The sequence below is a fragment of the Archocentrus centrarchus genome, chromosome 12 (assembly GCF_007364275.1).
Source record: "Archocentrus centrarchus isolate MPI-CPG fArcCen1 chromosome 12, fArcCen1, whole genome shotgun sequence".
NCBI classification, from domain to species: domain Eukaryota; kingdom Metazoa; phylum Chordata; class Actinopteri; order Cichliformes; family Cichlidae; genus Archocentrus; species Archocentrus centrarchus.
The window spans coordinates 11,622,261-11,643,676 of record NC_044357.1 but is presented as its reverse complement, the minus strand read 5'-3'; the positions used below and the strand labels follow the sequence as shown (position 1 = coordinate 11,643,676).

General features: G+C 39.9%; 1 long non-coding RNA gene across 1 annotated transcript in view; it reads right to left on the bottom strand.

Annotated features, from left to right (window-relative positions):
* The window catches only part of LOC115789555 (uncharacterized), a 37,285-nt gene that overhangs the window by 15,197 nt on the left and 672 nt on the right, over window positions 1-21,416 (bottom strand). The window contains exon 2 of the long non-coding RNA XR_004020706.1: window positions 8,961-9,180. This is a non-coding gene — a long non-coding RNA (uncharacterized LOC115789555). The remainder of the gene's footprint in view (window positions 1-8,960; window positions 9,181-21,416) is intronic.

Here is a 21,416-nt window from a genome sequence, read left to right as displayed (position 1 = left end):
GAAATCAAAGCATCAACAACACAATATACTGTCTTATCTGGGCGTTACCTAAATAAATGCTGGGAATGAGCATGTGAATAATCCAAAATACTCACAATTTTTAAGAAAAGTGAAAGTAGGTAAGAAGTTTATGGCGCCTTTGTTGTGGGTCAGTGAGATGAATGAGGCTATAATAAAATGCAAAGCTTCATTTGGGCCTTTCCGTTTCCTTTTGTTTTCCTGTTTGTCTAGTTACGCAACTGACAAGAAAGTACAGCAAAGCCCTAACAACACCCTGCTGTAAATAATCTAGGAGCCAGTCCAGTAATGCGGCTACCTCCCACACCACTCCCAAACTGTCTGCAGTGCTCCTACAGTACTCTGTAAGCCACCATCTCATCCCCCAGTTACAGCAACAGACCTAACTCAAGCTAGTAATACAGGAATGTCTCTGTCCACTTCTGTCATGATAGAGTGGCCACTGTTTAACTCAGATAACATCAGGCACCGGGGCCTGCACAGCCACAGGGCTCCAAGACACACTTTTATGACTTAAGTATCTGGGACTGATATCTACAACAATCAGTGCAATACACCCTCATCACATACTTAGACAGATAGTCACACACTCTCTGTCTTTCCAACAGATAAACACACACGTAACTTCAAAGGACAATTCCTTGACTAATATTCGTTTTCTGAAAATTTACTCTAACATTAACCATAATTCTTACTTGCCTAACCTTAATTCTAGCCTTGAAACATGTTGTTGTCTTACATTTTAAAGGTTTGAATGATGAAAACTTGCAAACTTGTAAGTTAAACCATAACATAATTTTTTTTATAATCCTAATATTGGTTGTTTTTGTTCATCTTATTATGAACGACTAGTCTGTAATGCCACATCACTAGGAAACTGATATTCACTGACTATACCAGCAACAATAATGCATATGTGTGGCATACATTAGTCAGGTTACAGGTTTTTGTTTGTTTGTTTGTTTGTTTTTTGATATGTAATGACTGTAATGAGGTTTCCAGATGCATGATATGATAGGGGTCGTTCACTTGTAACTGTAGCATTCGAAAAGGGACAGAACCAAAGTTAGAATGAAATGATTAATTGATGAGTATTTGTGGGAAAAGGACTTCATCATAAAAAGTGTTTTAATGATGGGGTGGAGAGCGCTGTCTAAAATGTCAGTCTAAAACCTTCAATAGGCGTTTAACTGGGTTGAGATCTGGTGATAACTCCCCTCTGCATGTGTGTCCATGCATAGTAATGGCTCAAGTTTTTGAAATTGTTGTAGTGAAATAATTTTTCAGTTTAGTAAACTGCCTTCGATGGTTCAGCTGGATTTACTTGCATTTGTTTGATACTTTGCACTGCAAATGGTAACTCAAAAATGTACTTTTCACAAACTAAAGCACTCCTAAAGCTATACTATAAATTGTGTTGTAAATCTGATGCATCCAGTTAATAAAACCCACCTAAACCACTGCTGTCACTTCTGTCAGCTAACTGAGACACCACAGAGAGCTTTTACTCCTCTTTGACCTAAGAAACGGTGGTGTGTGCCATTTGATGGACAGGCCTACTTCACTCTTTCACAATGATGGTCAGTCAAACAAACAAAAAGAGGGATGAGATGAGTTTCTCAGGGGAGTGAGGATAATAAAATCAGAGTGTCTGTGTGTCCTGAGAGGGGGCAATATTTGATGCTCTAACAAAATGAAGGTCTTTGGCGGCCCAGCCCTGCAGTCTTTTAGCTAAAGCAAGCAGATTTCTTTGAAGCCTGGCCACCCCAGCTGAAGAGCCATTACTCCCAGGTTTTTCTATACATTAACCATGCTACAGCCGCACAAGTGCATTACAGACAGCCGCCCCAGCAGGACCCAATTGTACTCCCTCTTGTTAAGTATTACCCCAACAGAGCTTTTGATTTTATTTTCATTTTTTCTCTCCACATGCCGCTTATCCTCCTCCCCGCCCCCGATCAGATTAGGATCGATTGCTGCGTAGCAGAGCTTGCCCAGACATAAGGACCAGAACAACGCTACAGCGTGATTGTGCTCCTCAGGCCCCGCCTTGGAGACTATTCAGGCGACTAAATAGAATGATTTGCCCTTAGATGTCAAATTTCCTCCGAGACAAGGATGTCAATACCAATTAGATTGTCTGCAGTTGCTGTAGTTACGCCAGCCTGCCCCACACACCATTGCCGCCACCCCAACATCTTTCCCTCTAAAGATACACTCGTGCTCTTTTAACATCTCTCTCACATCTCTCCCTCTTTTTTTTTTTTTTGTAAGCAGAGTGGTGGTCTCGGCACCAAGCCTTTAGCCTCAAATCAGTTTTATGACTGGCGCTGTGCAGACATTAGGCTAACTCCATTAGCCTCTTGGAGATGGCCTGAGGGGATACTGAGGGGCCAAGGATGGGACTGGGTAAGGGTGTGTGCATGCGTGTGTGTGTGTGTGGGTGGGTGGGCGCATTTAGCAAGAGGGTGAAGGGGTAACATTGTCTTACAGAGTCTTCTGGCATCTCCTTAAAGGTCACTGTCTGCTAGTCAGAGGAGGCAAAAGCCCACTGATGCAAGAACATAAACAAGAAAGAGAAGTGGGCAGAAAATGGATTAATGAACAAATGTAATTAGGAGAAAGGGTGGATGGAGAGAGTGGGAGAGAGGACTCTGTCTCCACTTAGCATCATGGCTCCTGCAGGCGCTTAAGTGCTAACATGACAAACAGATGTGGCATTGGCTGGCCAGACACAGGACAAGACACTCGAATACACAGAGAGGTACACAAATATATCTTTGCATGTACAAAGACACATACTGTGGCTTACTCACTATCTCTTTTCTAATTCTCTAAAAATGAACGCACAAAAATCAGAAACACTATGATGTAATTTTCTCCAATTGTTGCAATTATTCATTAGAAAATAAAGACACGAAACACAAGTTCACAACAAGTTCAAGGATGTCCGTGTGAGCAAGATGTTAAACGGCAGTGCAAAGATTAATTTATGCAGAACTGCTTCACAATATCATATCAGGGATTAAAACTACACTAGAATCAACTTTTAATGACATTTTTCAGAACTTTGATCAGTCGATCTAGTGATAAGTTCTCTGTGTATTTTCCTCATCTGTCAACGATTTATTCATGTGTCTGTGTGATGATGTCATCTTGTCAAGATTTCACCTTAAAACTGTTGCTGGTATACTTTCAGGAGCAGAAAATGTTAATGTACTGTTAGTGTACTGATACAGACTGATGAACAGCAGTTTTTACATCCAATATTTGGCATCACTGAGTCAGTAATATGTGTTAATGTTCTTCTGTTTAGTTTGCATGGTGTTTGCCACAGTAATATGAAACCTTGTACTTTGTTTTATGGGTTTTCAATTATTATCAACTGTCCCAGTAACTAATGCAATTTACTAATTAACTAAATCGGAATCGTTCAAGAACGCATTCAAAACATTCTGCTCTTTTTTGAGCTTTATTCTGTTACTCGGGGGACATTTTTGAGAGCATGTGAAAATAAAATTACATTTAAGTCCATAATCAGAATGAAAATTTTCTTCTTCTTAAACCACTGGCTGAAATGTTTGAGATATGCAGGAAATATGTATTCTCAGTGTAAACACTGAAAATTTTTGTTCACTTTAATGTAAAAAAAAATTCATTGTGCACAATCAGCAGGCACATTCAAACTAATATAAAACATAACCAAATGCCCTTCTTTCAGTACTAAGCCCCCCCTTTCCCCCTCTTTTCTGAGGTCACAGCTCTATACAATCAATTGAGGAATGGAAACACGGCTTGCATTTTGAAGTTGGTTTAACCTTGCAGTGACACCTATTGCGCATGGTTTGAAATGGTTGAGAAGAATAGTTTCCGCATGCTGGATTCTGCAATTAGGCAGCACATCTGCTCCAGCAGCAGCAGCAGCAGCAGAAGCAGCACCCTAGCATCCCCCAAAACTTGAATTTTGGCATTTGCTGAGCTTGCTGTTGGTTGTCAGCCAACACAAACTGTTTCCACTACATAACTGCGAATAATTTTATGAGATGGATTTCAACTGGACAATTAGATGGATTTCAGCTGTGAATATTTCAAAGGCACCATGCATTTCCAATCTATAAGGAAAGTGACAGATTAAGGAGCGGGAGAAACACAGATGCAAGTCACAAAGCAGGAAGCGCACGGGGCTCAGCAAAACGACGAGTCAAAGAGGGGTAAACAGAAGGAACGATGAAAGAAGGGGAGGAGAGACAGTGACAGCCATGAGACAGAAATTTACAACCAAATCATCAGTTAACCACTCCAATCATAATGGATCAAGCCATTAAATTTGCATTTTTTTTTCTAAACAACCCTCAGACTGACACTGACTACAGATCATTAGCTTGTATTGATGGCTGATGCAACTGCACAGGCCGAAAGTCTGAGAAGTTCACTGTTTGTCAGTTCATTCGGCACATATAATCAGGAGCAAAGCAAATGCCTTCCCTCTCAATTTACGCATGTCTCATTAAATGCAGTCCAGTTATTTCAAGTTACAAGACTAATGCCTTTTGCTCTCAAGTTGGCATGTTTACTTTGGTCTTGTTTTTCTTGTGCTGAATAGGCACAGAATGTGACCATTAAATATATTGCTGATGGAGAGACAAGGGGAGGGAAACATCAATATTAAAGGGAAATGGAGTTACTGCGTGACAAGCTATCCCTGCTGACATCATCACCAGGTCAGATTTTTTTTTTTTTTTAAATGCAGTGAATTCACATTTCAAAATCAGAAATGGGTTAATAGTCAAGGTTAATTCATCTAAATAAACCTTTAATAAATGTAATCAATAAGATTTTAAGATTCTTGACTTTTGCTGTATTTACTTTTTCTCTGTTTGTTAAGTTGAAATTTAAAATGTAAGAATGTGATTTAACGGGATTGACTCCACTGAAGCACTGGGATATCAAACTGTTTGGAAAACTGGAAAAACACACACACACATATTTGCTTTCCCATTATCTGTGTAATTAGCATCTATGTAATGAAAAGAATATGTGAAACAAAAGGACCTTTGGACATGGCATACTCCATAAAACCCTACTTTCAGCACCTCTGAAATTAAACCTAAAGTCCCCCCAGAGGGGCTATTAGATGACAAATCCTTGCTATTGACCAGGTTCTGCCCTCTGCTTTCTCATGAGTGACGTCCAAACCTCTTTGATGTCCCTCACCACAACAACACCAGCTCCACTTCCTTTTCTCGAAAAGAACAAAATGTGAGTCGCAACTTTTAGGCGATGCGAAAAGAGCAGGAGAAGGTTAAAGGGGGAAAGGGGACTCACAACATTCAAAGTAAGCCAGATGTGGAGAAGGGCGCTTGCCGTGGACCTGCATTAATGAAGGCAGAGATCCATCTAAGAGTGCTGATAGGCAACAGGATGCTGTGTGATAGGCCACTGCGCATACACTCACTCACCTGGTCACATGTGCTAGCAATAAGTTAGGCTTGCTGCCACTCCGGTCAGTCAAACAGATGGAATTGGGGTGAGATTTTTTTTCATTAAGATGAGAAATAAAAGCGTATGAGAGAAAAAGCACACACTGCTCAACAAAAGAGCTGATTTACATTTTATGTTGGCAGAAATAAGAATAGAAAATATATTGAACTTATACTGCGTGCCCTAAAATAGTTGTTTTTTTTCATTGATGTGGCACAACTTTTTATATTATAATAACTTTTACATGAGAATAATAAACGACTGTGTCTACTTATTTTATCTGGGCAATGATACTTTGAGTTCACAATTGTATAAATACATTTTTTATTCCTTTGGCAAATTAAAACAAAAAACAATGCTTCTTTAAGTAATAAAAACTTCTATAATACAACACAACTATGTTAAAGTGCAGCAAATAATTTATCCTAATATCAATCAAGCATACATTTAGTGTGTACTGTGTGCCATTAAGTTTCATTACCACAATGGTCATAACTATTTTGTGTTTTTGTTTTTTTTTCCATTTTTTCTTTTTTTTTTTTTTTTGGTTGAATAAAACAATGATGTAGTTCAAGGTTAATCTCTCACTTAATTTACCATGACTGCCTTTTAAGTCGTAATGCTATTTTCATGGATATTAATTTTGCTAATTTAAGAGCAAGTAAAAATTATGTCCAATTATAGCAAAATAAATGTTCAATTTCAGCAAAAATGGACTGATGTCAGTAGCCTGACATCATGGAAATGCAGTGAAACATAGCTTACAGAGCAGTTATATATATATATATATATATATATATATATATATATATATATATATATATATATATATAAATTACAGAACATTTTCTTTGTTATTCTTAGCATTATTTACAAAATTCAGCAATATTACGCATAATGAATGACTTATGGGGGAAGCCTACTCTCATATATCTGTCTGGGTGACTCATGAGTGTCTCCTTTTCTTTAAAACATCAGAGATTACGCTGAGGTTCAACTTTTCAAGAAGGAGTTTTAAAGAAGGGGATTACTGCACTGGTATTGCTAGAAGATTTTGTGTGTTTTGCTATATCATTTGATCATATCACCAAAGATAGCAGTTCATTTCAACGGTACTTAGGGTAATTAGGCATATGCATACAGAAGATATAGTATGTATACCCTCATGTGACTCACATCTCTGTCACAGCAGTATCCCTCCAGGGCATTCAGCAGAGCATGCACAACATACAGTATGTCAAAGATCTCCACAATTTTAACTGTAAGGTTTGTTTTTTTTAAAGTAAAGAAGTAACTGTTTGCATATATTAGCATTTCAAAAAGACAGCAGAAAGTGCTGCATGATAGGAGAAGGAGAGAAGAAAGGAATGAGGGAGAGAGCAAAGAGTGAATAAAAATGTAAAGATTGCACGGAGCGCTAATACTTGAACTATACATGAACCCCTAAACCCCAGCTTCCACATGACAAAATGTATTCTTCATCGTTACACACGACCACAAAGCGCTTGCAGCCATCATGCAGGAATGCTAGGATAAGATGTTTATAGGTTTTAAAAGTAAATATTTCCTTCCCAGGTAGAGCAAGTGAAGCAAATGGTTTTTACTCAGTATTTTAACATTCTTTTTTTGGAGGGGGGGATAAAAACATATATAACTGCAGATTAAAATCTTGGTTGACACTACCTCAGCATGAAATGCACACTGTTGAAACATTTAGTGATCGTCTACAAATTTGACAGCACTGTGGTGTGTAACTACACTGTTGGTTTTCTGATTTCTCATCACCTGCCCTCAGAACTGTGGTAATGATAACCACAGTTGCATAGCTACGTTGGTATTTAAGAAGCCTAATGCTGTGTTTGTTTTCCTATGTGCTCTCTCAGAGGTGCTCTCAACCCAGCGAGAGTGCTGTGATTGGTGTGTTTTTGTCTGTGTACATGTTTGGAGGCACTCCCTCTCTTAAGCTGGGCAGGCCTTTTTCTCCCTCTCCGTGTGTCTGTCTCCCTGCTTCATTCAGTAACTCACTTTCGCTCACTCACTCTTTTCTTTCCCTTTTTACTTCCCCTCTTTATGTCTGCTTGTTTCCTCCTCCTCCTCCTCTTTCTTTCTTCTGCCCTTTCTCCTCCCACAGGGGCTGTATGCATTCCTGCCAAGAGGGGCGGAGGTGTCTGTGATCCGGGCTCGATAAGGACCAGACCTTGCCTCCATGCTACCCTCCCTCGTGTTCACCCTGGCCCTCACCCCCTCCCTGGGAAAATGGGTGTACCCTCCTCCCTGGCAGGGTACCGACTCCCCTTTGAGTGTGCTGCCATGGCTGGCAGCAGAGACTTAACATGATTTGTTTGTCTGCTGCTGTGTGTTTGCACCAAGCCCTAGCACCAACCTCCATTACTCCTGTCAGAGATCCAAAGGGCTGGTTAGCTGGTACAGATCAGAAGTGAGGCCGCCAGAGGCTGGATGTAGAGGGTTAAAGGGGTGTTAAAGAGGCTGAGGTAAGGACGGTTAGAGACGTACAGGGGTTTAAAAAGTCTGGAATATAATTCACATAATGGGAACATTCAGCATTTTTAAAGCAAGTCAAGCTGCAGCTGGCTGAAAGATAAAAAGAAAACAAGCGAACACACATTCACATACAGACACACACTATTTCACTAATCGCTCAGGTTTTTGTCCACAAGGATTGAGGGGTTTGTCATTCTTGTTCTTTTTTTTTTTTTCCTGGTGTTTTGTAATTGGCTCTCTTCCTGGTGCACTGGGAGACAGCAGGCACAGCAGCGGCTGCCCAGTCGGCCCATTGATCTTTCATCAGCCCATAGAGTTAAAGTTGAAGGCAGGAGGGAAAGGCTGGAGAGGCAGTCCCTCTTTTTATGGCAGCCCGCTGGAGCCTGCCTCAGATTGTTCCCTGTTTCCTCAAATTGTTTTTCATTTAGTCAGGGTGCAGCGCTGTGCCGCTCTGAAGAGGTGAGGTGGAGTGTCACAGACATTTAGGGGAGCACGTAACAGCTACAGTCTGGGTAGGTGGATACAGTAGTATAGCACAACTTGATGGCTTTGCTAATAGAATTTTAGCTTCTATGTGTGTGTTGGAGTTTTTGGATTTGTGTGCTACTTTAAGCATGAGATTTCCTCTGTATGAAAATGGCCTAGACGCTGAAGGTCTTTGTAGCAGATGATAACTTCATAGCCTAATAAGTGATTATTATGAGATGTCTATTCAACTATCTTTGACTCTTTAATCTTATCAAGTTGTAATTCATATTTTACATTAAAGGCATCAGGTCTAGAGGTCTAAAGCAGCAACAATCGTAGATGACAAACTGCAGTGCCACTAATTTAGTGGGAGATTTATTATATTAAACTGTTTCACTTGATAATATTTCTATTAGCCAAAAGTATTTTATATTATGAACTATAAGAGGTCTTAACAACAACTCAAATTTCCCTTGAGGGGCTAAAATTACCTTGATCAATTTGCATGAAAGCCATGGTAGTGGTCAAGTCATCCACGTGACATCCAATCAGAGGGTCTAATCAGTGTGTGGGTGTGGTCCGTTGTATCCCCAACAGTATTCCATTGATCTGAGCTCCAGCGCTGAGCTGCAGCAGTCATGTAGGCCCTAAATTGGTCATCTAACTGATATGTGATACTGGGATCCTTCTTCAAGGAAGCTCCACAGGGATCTGATCAGAGGGAGAGAGAGGGGGGGGGGGGAAGAGAGAGAGAGAGGTGGGGGGTGAGTGAGAAAGAGAGAGAGACTTCAGACCAGCAGATCAATTTTCACTGGACTTTGAATATTTCATGGAGTCTTGCAACAGATACAAGGATAGACTAAATAACAACAACCCCATACCATCACAAACATTGTGTAATCTTAACAAAAAAAAAGTGAGAATAAATATGATCTTTTTAATCCTTTATGAACGACCAAAAAGGTTTGGACCTCAGTTGTTGCTTCACACCACAGAAAACGCCCTAATGAAAGAACTAACAAACAAACAAAAAAAATGAACTGCGTTAATAAATTCTGGTGAAAGGAAATTTATTGCAAAGCTCAAAAAAGATCTCTGTGAGGAGATGATGCCCAGACACAGAGACACGCATACGCACACGGCCCCTTCACCCAAAGGGCCGAGTTAGGGGAATCATGTCTGGATTATGTTTCTAGGCCCAGCAAACATGTGGCTGATATAAGGCTCAGATACTGACTCAGCCCTGGTCCTAAAAGTCGACACAAAAGACAACCTTAAAAAGCCTGTAATATAGATTTAACAGATATGCCTGTGTTTATACATAAATGTATTTATCTTGTGTGTGAGTGTGTGTGTGTGTGTGTTTCTGCGCGCGTGTGCGCGCGCGCATGTATTTGATTGATACGTCCGCTTAATTCTATCTAAATTGTGCAAGATCATAACGTGAATGTCTGATCACTAAAGAAAAACTTAAATTACATGCTGCGTAAAACAGACAGTAAATCCATCAGGAGTCTCAGCAGTAACGATGCAAAGGGGGCAACACACTCTTAGAGCAATAACCCACACCTGACCCCTAAACCTTCACGCATAGAAAGGATGTTGTTTCACCAACTGTCTTCAAGTACTTTCCTCTCAGAAAGACAGCAGTGAAACCAGAGCTTGTCAGGCTCTGTATTTGTTTATTAAGTATTCTACTGGACTGGCTTACTCCCAAGATGGCTGTAACTGAGAGATTTGTTCATGTAGACATTAGGGCTGGCTATCAGTGGTGAATTATTTATTGCAAAAAATCTTCCTTTCCTTGACGGATGAGGGAATATGTAGGACTGCTCACTGACTCGGCCTTGTATTAACAAGAAGGATGAAAACACTGTTAAGCACTGTACACTGATGCTGAATTTGGGGGGGGTGAGAAAAATCTTTGCTTCCAGGAAAATAACTAAAATATTCACAGGTAAACTGCAGTAATATAAATACAAATAAATGAACATATTTACCACTGCTTATTGGATGTTCAGTTTAAAAAGGGAGATTTAACATGTATTTTAATAACTAAATTTCCCTACTGTTTAAATTAATATTTCTATTTTAAGCAATTAAACCTTATCTGACCTGCTATATGTTATTTGTGTGTGTGTGTGTGTGTGTGTGTGTGTGTGTGTGTGTGTGTGTGTGTGTGTGTGTGTGTGTGTGTGCATTCTTTTTTTCAGCTCTTTGTTTCAAAACTCCCTCAAACTGTCACTCTGCCACTGCCTCACTAAACTTTTGATTGTTGTGTATTTTTACAAAATACAAGTATGATCAACATCAGCATGTACTCTCTATTTCCACCAACAAGACCATCAGGAATTCCACAGGGCACAAAATATCCACTCAGTGGAATCAGTTTATTTAATAAATGCAAGCCAAAAAAACAAGACACAAGTCTTTGTGTGAGAAGAAATTCTGTTACTATTGACATCTCCCTTGCCAAATTTAAATCACAAATGATTTGTTCAAATCAGACTAAATTACATTTTGGTCATTTTTTCTGCCCCTTTATTATGCTAGTTCTAGTAGGCTGCAGCAGTGAAAGAAAAAGGGCAGAGGGGTCTGGCAATTGTCATTCAATGGCCGAGCCATTTTGGAAATCACCCTTCTCTTTTTGTTCCTGCTGCCTCCTGCTCTCTATTTCCTTATGGCGCACTAGATGGAAGGCTTCCCTTTATAATTTCCAAGATCCACGTACGCCGCCAGTCCCCCTCTTTCTTAGAGAAACAGGCACATATAAAATGACTGAATGAATGAGTCAATCTTCCAAGCAAAAAAGGCGTAAAAAGCTTGCAGTTCAGCTGACAACAGGGTAAGTATAAAGCTGTTTAAGAAAATAAAAGCAATATTTTTCAAGGGCAGTTTCCAGAGAGGCACCTTTTAGTCCTAAATCAAGTGATGTTCAGGTAAGAGTGCTGGGAGAAAAAAAATCTTTTAAGGGGATAAAATTCGGTTTAATATGGGATTTGTAAGCTTCAAGCCTAATTTGAATAAAATCACCGTGGCCCTATGACCCAGGGATATCTAAGCATTCTCACGTTGCCCTACAAAGAGCCACTAAAAGGGATCCATGACCTATTTTGAGTCTTGGCCCATATTTCAAGAATAAACACCAGTGAGCCAGCAGCTTCACTGGAAAAAAAAAAAAAAAGCAAGAAAAAGACTAGAAGGGAAAAGGTGCAGTGCCACAAAGATTAAAAACAAAACAAACACAAAGAAAACCAACAACCGTACAAACGATAACTCTGAACAAAATCCACGCTAGTAATGGAATAGCTGAACATGTGCGTGTTGACAGTGCGATGATGTCTTGAGCAATTGCAGACTTGCTTTAAAATGACCCAAATGTTAAGGTTTTAATTTGAAAAAAAGAAGAAAAAAAAAAAGTCATGCATAACCATGTCAGACATCCAAGCTGCCAGTCTCACACCGAAGGGAAAATATTATCACCAAAAGGGAATAAAAGTCACTGGCATCACCACTGAATACAAAGTGACCACTTTATGCAGCAGAATGTGTGTGTGTGTGTGTGTGTGTGTGCGTGCGTGCGTGCGTGCGCGCGTGTTGAAGTGTGGGTGGCTGTGTGTTTGCTTTTGCAAATGAGAGGCTTTTGAGGAGTTTTAACCCTCTGTGTAAGAATGTCAAACAGGATAAAGTTTTTAAATTGTGTGACTTCTACCTTGACCTTGTTGTAAAGCGAAGTATCAATCCACAAATAGCTTCTATTTTTCACACCTAAATCAAAGCACTTGAAATCTGGCATACACACCGTGTGCATGCCAGATTGCACACAGTAATCCTTATCACAGTCTTTGTGCAATCAGACATGAGATGATGAGATGTGGTGGGAGGGATGATATAAAGCAGAAAATGTAAGCATCTTGCAAGGTGCCTGAAAGGACTGTAGAAGGAATTGAAAATCCAGATGTGAATCTGTTCCTGATGTGATGTGCTTCTGTTGTGGTGAAGTGACCAAACTGGATGTTTTAGGAGTGGACACTACTGTGGGAAAATGAATGAAGGGAGTATCTTAAGGCTACTTTAACATGTTCAAACAATAGTCACTGTAGCAGAGTCTCGAAACCTATAACAAGAGTAAGACAGCAGGTAAAACAGAGGTAGAAAACAATACCCACGTGGGTGTAGCCCATGTCTTTATAGCCTATTAATAATTATTGATATTATTAAAATTATGCATTATGTTGGTCACTTAAACACTGGAGTTATCATTTTGAAATGAGGTGTGTTTTAATATATTTTTTTAATTATCAAAACATATTACATAAAAAATATTTATGCAACATATCTAGACCAAAGTATGCTGCAGAATATCTCGTTATCTTTTCTAGTAATCAGCAGTCCCCACTGGGGGACAAACCTGCAGACATGACATCAAATGATCATCAGTATTTATATGACCAGGAAATGTCCAGAGAAATGTGTTTGGAAACGACTGAAAAATGATGACCAAGCGCTGCTTGGCCGGACGCGTCTTGCCTTTAGCGTGGAGTTAGTTTGTGCGCCAGGCGCCAAGGAGAATAATCTGTTTACAATGTGTGCGTTGATGGCCATTTTTTATGATGTTGTTTAATCCACAGTGGAGTAAAGGGTGGGCTGTCTAGCAGAGCCCCAGACAAACTGGCTCCAGTGGCCATCTCTGTAGCCTATAGGCTTCTCTATTTGAGCCGAGAGACAGGTGTAAATCTCTCCTGCGATCTTTACTCTGCACTCTGCGCGACACTCACCTGAAGGTAAATAAATGGTTTATGACCAAGTAAATGAACCACCTCTCCTGCTTTGTGGGCTTGTACACAGAAAAAGAACAGCTTCGGGGTAGATGTCATTGTCATGAACTGAGCTGAAAAAGGAAAATGGAAAATGCGACATAGATCCTGGCAGGGGTGGGGGGGTGTATTAATATATCGATTTATCTATCGGGACTGGAAAAAGGTTTTATTTATTTAATTTTCATAATTTTACCATAAGAAAACTTTCAAAAGCTTTCACACGTTTTCAGAAAATTAAGAAACACAGTTCAGTTTGCAGAAGCTTCAAAGCAGAAACTTTTTAATGAAATCAAAAGTATCTAAAGCAGAGTGGTGGTCATGTAGAGCTGATATAACTGTAACCCATAAATAAATAACAGCTATCATGCAGCCTTTCGAATCCAGATGACGTGGTTAGTTCAGTTTAGCTGACTAGTAGCACTATATTTATATTTATTGGTGTTTGACTATCTCCGTGTGAAAACTCTTAAGACACAATTATTCTAAATGGATTGATGCTCAAAGTGATCTCAGTGTCCCAGGATCACTTTGCTGTGCTGTCATTGGCACCCTACGTCACCCAAAACGCGTGCGTGCGTGCGTGTGTGTGTGTGTGTGTGTAGTGAGAGAGACAGAGCTAGAGAGGGAGAGAGCAAGAGAGAGAGAGAGAGAGGAAAGCTATTATACCAAAGTTCTGCAAAGTAGGTCTGTGCCATTCTTGATTAGGGATTGTTTCCAAAAGATGGTTGCAGACATGAGATAATGAGGTCCTGTGATAACGCGGGCCTCCTTTAAGTTTTTCCCATGAAACGAGACTGTCGCCAGTCCACAAAACGACACTGTGCATCGGCACCACGCTACTCACTTCTCATTTGTCGAGCACAAAAGCTGATCCACCCCAAATCCGCACTAACAAACCAGGGACCGGGAGCAAATCATATAATGTTCAATCGTATTCACTTCTCCACTAATTAACTGGAATCCCACCTTATTCTTAAATACAGTGACCAATTAAACCGCCGTGTTTGCCAAAGGTCTCTGGGGCCACAGTCGGTCGCCAGGAACATTTGTGAAGGTCTGCGGCTTCACTATAGGCAATGGATCTTATTAGGTGAATGACCTCAGCGAGGAAAGGTTACAGGTTTTTTTCACCGTCGTCGTTGGAAGACTAAGATGTTTCCTAATCGGATTTTAATTGCTTGGTTGAGTGGGTGATTCTGTGTCCCCTCGGTGTCCGCAATGGGATGAGTTTGATGTTTGTATTTCTGAAAATGTGAAAGCGTGAGCGCGGGGTATCAGAGGAAAACACCGAAACTGAATTTATAATCAGTATTATTTTTAATTTAATACAAACTCGTGACGTTATATGGAGAGGTGAAATCAGCAGGTGTAACCAGAATCTGGTGAAAGTGATGCAGTTGTAACGGTTTCTGCACAGAGCCGTGAAGCTTTCATTCTAACACGCTCTCTGTCTACTTCACAGTGAGATCCAGTACCCTAACATATAGTTATAAAGACGGACGTGACCACAATGACCATCAATCCAACACATACACCACTAAAGGGGGGCACAGTCACATTTTTTTGCCCCGGCAAATGTGCTATTTTTGCAGAAGTTGCGCGTACTCAGCCTGCTCCGCGCTTATTAGAGGTCACTGTAGACTTCTATAAGTTAAGCCAAGCAGGTTTAGCTTACGTTCAAATACTCCCCCTCATTACCCCAAAAATGTCTTTATACAAAACATCTGTGGGGACTTCAATAAATGAAAGCACGGCTCCAAACCGCATCCTACTTATTTTAGATTTTCATGTGGTTTTCGTGTATTGTCTAACTCAGTAAATACGGCCAGTCTCATATTTCAAATGTCACAATTCTCTGACGACGTGCAATTTGAACATGAAAAAGCGCAAAGGCAAACAGCTAGTAAAAAGAAAAAGGAAAACGTTGACTCTGAACCTTCTGAGTCACTTTTACCTTCGAGTAGATCTAAAGATCTACTCGAAGTTTGCTATATATATATATATATATATATATATATATATATATATATATATATATATATATATATATATATATATATACACGTAAAGCAAAGTTGCCTTTTCAGTTCCTAACTTTGCATACTTTGTACACATATAGATTAGTGTGCAACAAGCCAGATAAACTTGTTGATTCGCAACACACCACAAAACGAAGAGGTAACTTAATTTGTTGTCAATTTAAGCATATGGCAAGTTTTCAAATCGCTAAAATGATCCAGTTAATTTATAATTGTGTGAGAAATAAGTACTAGTTAGTGATTATCCGCACATCCACAATTTTTAAAAAAAGCTTTGCATTTGCCAAAATTTCGGGGAAAAAAAAAAGTTTCCTACTTCTAAATAATATAAAGAATTTCGGGATGCGCAAGCAAAATATGAACGTAATTTCCATGTGTATGTTGCTGTCTGTTGTTGATTTCTCAGAACAGAAAACGTTTTAACAGCAAGCAGCTTAATACAAGACTTCTTGTACCCAGAGGAGGTTTCCGCAAACATTTACAAGGCATTATAGTTTCAGAAGTTACTGCAGAGATGCATCCAACGCACAGAGAAGCATGTGGGACATTCAATTGACTCCACTTTGCCGCCGTTTGAGCTTGCCGCATACACTTCGAATTTTTGTTCTCGCTACTGACAAAACCGTTAATTCACCCAGAAATGGGAGGTCAAGTTTCAGCAATAGCAGAAAAAAAAAAGTGGGCGACAGCTTACAGGAACATTTGTGTCAGACCGCAAAGGTTTCTGCGCACAAAGAGCTCCAATGTGCCCTGGGCTTTCCCAAAATATCCGTCGAGCGTTATTATGACACTTGTTGCTTTTATCTATATGCTTGAAAAATGGGAAGTCGACACTGAGTTAACTCAGCTCATTTTTTAGCAGGTGTGTTCATAAAGAAGAATATAATAAAATTAATACATTCTGTGAACTGATCTGGTTATTTTCATTTCAGTTTTGAGGCGTTTGAGTGCACACTTAAACATTGCATTTGCTGTGTTTTAAATAAACCTTGGATTGTTTTACATAAAGTGCAAATTAAAAGGCATCTTTTTATTTGGGTCTTGACAGTTCTTGACTGATATCATTATGTACCTCATAAAACCTGCACATTTTAGTACTATATGAAAATACCTAAGTTTAAAAAAAAATCTGTAAAAACAAACGCTTGTTACACAACCCTGTTTCTGACTCTCTTCTTTTGAATAAAACAAAAACCTAATGGGATGAGCTACAGCGAAATCCGCTCTGAAAAGGGTGGATTATTGGCTCAGGCCTGCACAAAGCACCTGTGGGGAGTGGCTGGAGAAACCTTCTCAAAATAACTCACAAAACTTATCCCAGCAGGTTCCAGCAAAGTTCAACAGGAAATATGACAGACCACCTGAGGCACAAATCCAAGAAGACCTGGTTTGCCTTGAGGGTACTTGCACCTAAGATAGTTTTATAAGGTCATTCAGGGATGGGGTGTACTGCTGTTTATGTAGCATAACTGGGCTGCAAATTTTTTACTGCATTTAAGCAGCTCCCTTTAAGTCAAACTCACAGCCTTGATGTGGTCTGTCTCTGAGCCTGAAGCCTCTTTATTTCTTATTGAATGTCTATCACAGTACTTACCATGGATTTACTTAAAGATTGGTATTGCACTTGATCCATTTACCTCAATCACCATTCTTGGTAAGCAAATATCTGATTGTGGGACCAAAAGACATAAAAGACATGTATTCAACCATCCCGTCAGTGGAAATCAGTGCTGGTTTCTTTTACCAAGCCTTCCAGACTGCATGGCACTTGCTTTTCCGCCTATGGTTTTCCATTTCAAAGCCCTGTGTCTCCATGTAAATACAAAAACACAGTAATCCAATCTGACCCCATTGCAAATTTTCCAGAAACTATTGGGGGGTAGTGGGGTTGACATGAGCCACACACTTATCCCACTTAACCTCTAGAGAGAAGCCACCCTAACCCCTTAGTCCAAGATTCCCTTGGTGGAAGAATGCACTGCTTTATACCACTCTACTCTTAAAAGCACTGTGTCTTGAGGTTGCATTCAATGGCAAAACCTTATAACTTTGCGAGACCATAAACCCAAAGCAGCAGAAAGTGGATGCCAATGGTGGGGAAGCTAAATGGACAGCAGACACCAACATCAGGGCCCTCCCTGGCCACCGTTCCACGCAGACCCAAACACTTCTTGATACAAACCCAAAATAGTCCCTAACCATTGCATTTCATGAACATAGCAGGCGTGTATTTATACTGTGCTAACTTGATGACAAATAACCTGAGGAATTTTCTGTTCCCCATTTACCATTGTTTGCTTTTTAGCATGCAAAACTAGTTCCAGTAAGATTCCCTGTGCTCAGGATACAAAGGGAAAGATGCTTATCTCCCACGTTGGCGAGTGGTGGCACGTAAGGCAAGCTGAAGACTTTTGACACATGGTCCACATCTGAGGCATTTGCCATGAGTATCTTGATCACACAGCGTGTAGCTACAGAGAAAGCCCGACGGCTGTTTATGGGGTTGAGCAGACAAATCCCCTGCATTATGCTCTACAGGTGATGCATGCCACTGGACTGGTTTGTTCTAATAGTGCTGTGTACATTGCACTCTCAAAATGCATCTGTCAGTCCTTACTCTTCATCTGCAGCAACAGGAATAATGGGCATGCTTGGTTTATGTAAATAGGAACCATTTCACAAACTTTCTGTGGGCTTCTTTGGGAAATGCAAACAATTTTAAACAAAACATAAACTCTTGTGATTTCTTGATCTAAACATGATTATACTGAAATGCTTGTACGTATAGTTCCACAATATCTAAACCAGTTACAGTGATTTCATTGCTTTCATGTAATCAATAAATGTATCAATTATTCAGGGATATTCTTTTATACTTTGTGTCAGTTTTTTTTCCATCCTGGAGGCCCTTAAGCATCACAAATGTCATGCTTAGATTATGAATATAAAGTTAGGTATGCTTTTTTCATCTTTCAATTGCTCCCTCCGTAACTCTGTGGCAATAAGTTAAAAGTTATGAGCCTGCCTCATTGCTGATGAACAGCCTTAACCAAAGCAGCAAATGTCTCCCTAAAAAGAACCATTTTCCTTAGTCAGTCTGTAGTCAATGTTTTGCCATCAATAAGCACATCCCCTAATTAACTAAAATAGTATTTCATCAATACCCATAACGGGCCAGCGCAGGAATTGATGGGAGCAAGGGTTGACTTGACAAAAAAATGATTGACAGGGACAGTTCATCAACAGGTAAAGAGCTTATCAATCTTCAAGCCAATTGACAAAAACATTTGTGTTATTCTGAGTAGCACAATTTACAGTCTGCACTCTTTTGGGGCAGTATGGTCTCAGTTAATCAATTTTAGCCCCACCTAAATGTTTGAGGTAAATGGTTTGCATTTAGAAAGTCATTAAGCTGTTAACTGAACATCTCCCCCCTTCCACTTCATGTTGGGGTGTACGTAATGAAGTTTGGGGTCATTATACTCATTGAATATACTAATCTTATGATGTTTCCTTTTCCTATCATGTTCTGTTAGGGCCGATGATTCTCACCAGACAATCTCCTCTATCCAGGAGTGGTGCCACTGAGTCTGTCCTTGCTTATCATTAACAATCTGCAAATAAACAGGACAGCATACATTACATCACTTGCAGCTCCATGATCAATTCCAGGAATGTCTTTGAAGCTTTGCTTAATGAACCTACACAGTGTAGCTGTTCTGTGTAGTTAAGGCATGAACGCTTCATAACCCATGACCTCAGTGCAGGTTTTTTTTTTTTCCTCCTTGATAATATTTCAAGGCTTAAAAAGAAAGTTAAATACAAATGAAATATATCAATAAAAAGCACATAGAGGTTGTAGGGTTTTTTTCCCACTTGCTTTTGTCACTAAATTCGAGCATCTTATGTCATATTGTTCAAGGATTATTTGTGTAAACTGCGTGGACAGTACGGCAGCTATCCCTGTACTGCCTAAAAAAAATCAGCCACCCACCCACATGGAGTGAGAAATTTTAGAGGCTGTCCAGTCAAATATACTACCCCTTTTGATTTTGATATGCATGATCTCTGTAGAAAAGGGAAGCGCTGACAAAGTTGGCTTCATCAATCAGTTGTGTCAGCTCAGACCTTTTTATAGCCTTCTGAAGTCCCTGAGAGCCCTAACCCTGTAAAAGTTTATATGTATTGACCATTCTCTACTTGCTTAGCTAATGAAGGCAGCTTGGCCACATAGCCTGGAAGGCTGCCACAGTGTCAACACTGTTTCCTATTTGATGACACCTTACACTAAATTGAAATGTGCTGCTAATGGGGGTGAGTGTTTAAAGAAGAATAAGCCCCAGTAATTGACACAGACCTGACCTCTCTTAAACAAAGAGATGAGTGCAAGGTCTCATATAGGTCAAAGCAGCACCTTAATGCTGGATATTGATCACACAGTGTAAAGGTTTAAGCTACTGACTTTGGCCACTGGTGTTCTGTAAGATTTTCATTCAGTCAGATGTTGCTGTAGCATATCAATAGTGGTGCATTTGTTTACTATAGCAAATCGATAACAAAGAACATTTGCATGCAGGCCACTCCACTATACACACACGCATGCAGTATCTACGCGGCCAAGAGGAGCAGGTTTCTAAGACAGCGCCCAGCGATACCTGTGATGAAGAGGACATCTCACCGACAATAAAAAAAAAACCTGCAAAACATGTGCGCAGTGGTCTCCCACTGATAGTTGCAAGCATGAGCAGTGCTGAATAAATATTCCATTTAAGTTCATGTTGGCTCCCAGAATAAGCCCCTAAGCGGTTGTTTTCAATACAATGCAAGCTTCCAAAAATTCTAACAACCAGTGTGGAACAAGCACGTTGCACGTTATGGCAATTTTCAGAATTGTGGTTGCAGAATCATCTTGAACGGAACTGTCATAATTCAATATATTCCTGTTGATTTTTTTTTTTTTTTTTTTTTTTGCAAGGATTTGCTCTGTCCCTCAAGGACTCTCAGACACACGCGGTCCCCGCCTGGATCCATGGAGACAGACAAATGACTGAGAATTGATGGTCAATGTTTGCCCAAGGCTGCTGACTGGCCACTGCGCTCTAGTTTACTTGTGAATTAGTGGTTAAATTGCATTTTAGAGAGCACTAGCATGGCTTTGTCTTGGGTTCACGTCGACGCTGTGCAGAAAAACTGTGTCATTTATCCAACTAATGCGTGGCTTCTAATTGGTGTTTTAAAGCATCTTATAATTATATCAGCATTGTTCATAGGTACACACGGCTAAAACACATAACCGGTGTGGGACTGCACCTCAGGCTGTAGTGGTTATGGAAAATAGATCATGACAGCTTATACGGGTATAACAGGAACAACACTGGCTCGCATATCTTCCAAAAAAAAATAAAAAATACCCTTGCATAATCAATGACACCTAGTTGGTTATCCAGAGTGAGCAACTGTCACTTTACAGAAGCAGGCTATAACGGAATTGTTTCCCAGAGGCAGCTGTGCCGGGAAAGTGTGCTATATTTAACAAGAGAATTGATTGGTAGGCTATGATTCAAAACATAGACGTTTTGTTGGGGAAGTGATAATGCAGTAGCACAAGAGAACACATCCTCACCGAACTCTGCTCCTCTGGCTGTTTGCGCGCAAAGTTGTGATACAGGATGAGCCTCAGCGAAGGTGAACTTGGCTATAAAATGCCATTTCAAGTCGAAATGAAAATATCCACAAGTCAGAGACTTGGGGGATTCACTGGGTCATCAATATAATGTATAAACATTTCCACACTGCATGCACAGCACACTTCTCTCTCACTGAGTCAAATCCAAACATAGCTTGATGAGGAAAAGTGGGACTGAAGATCTAACTGTGGAGTGTATAATATCTAGGAAGTCAATAAAGGAAAAATATGAATACATCTCACACCCACAAGCATTCAAAATAAAAAAAAAACAAAATAAATAGCCGAAGAAACTATTTCAACCTAAAATAAAAATTAGCGAAAGCTTCACAGGCGTCAAAATATGCACCTAACATTACATTACATGCAGGAGCTTATCGTAGATCGCTTCATGCTTCACCC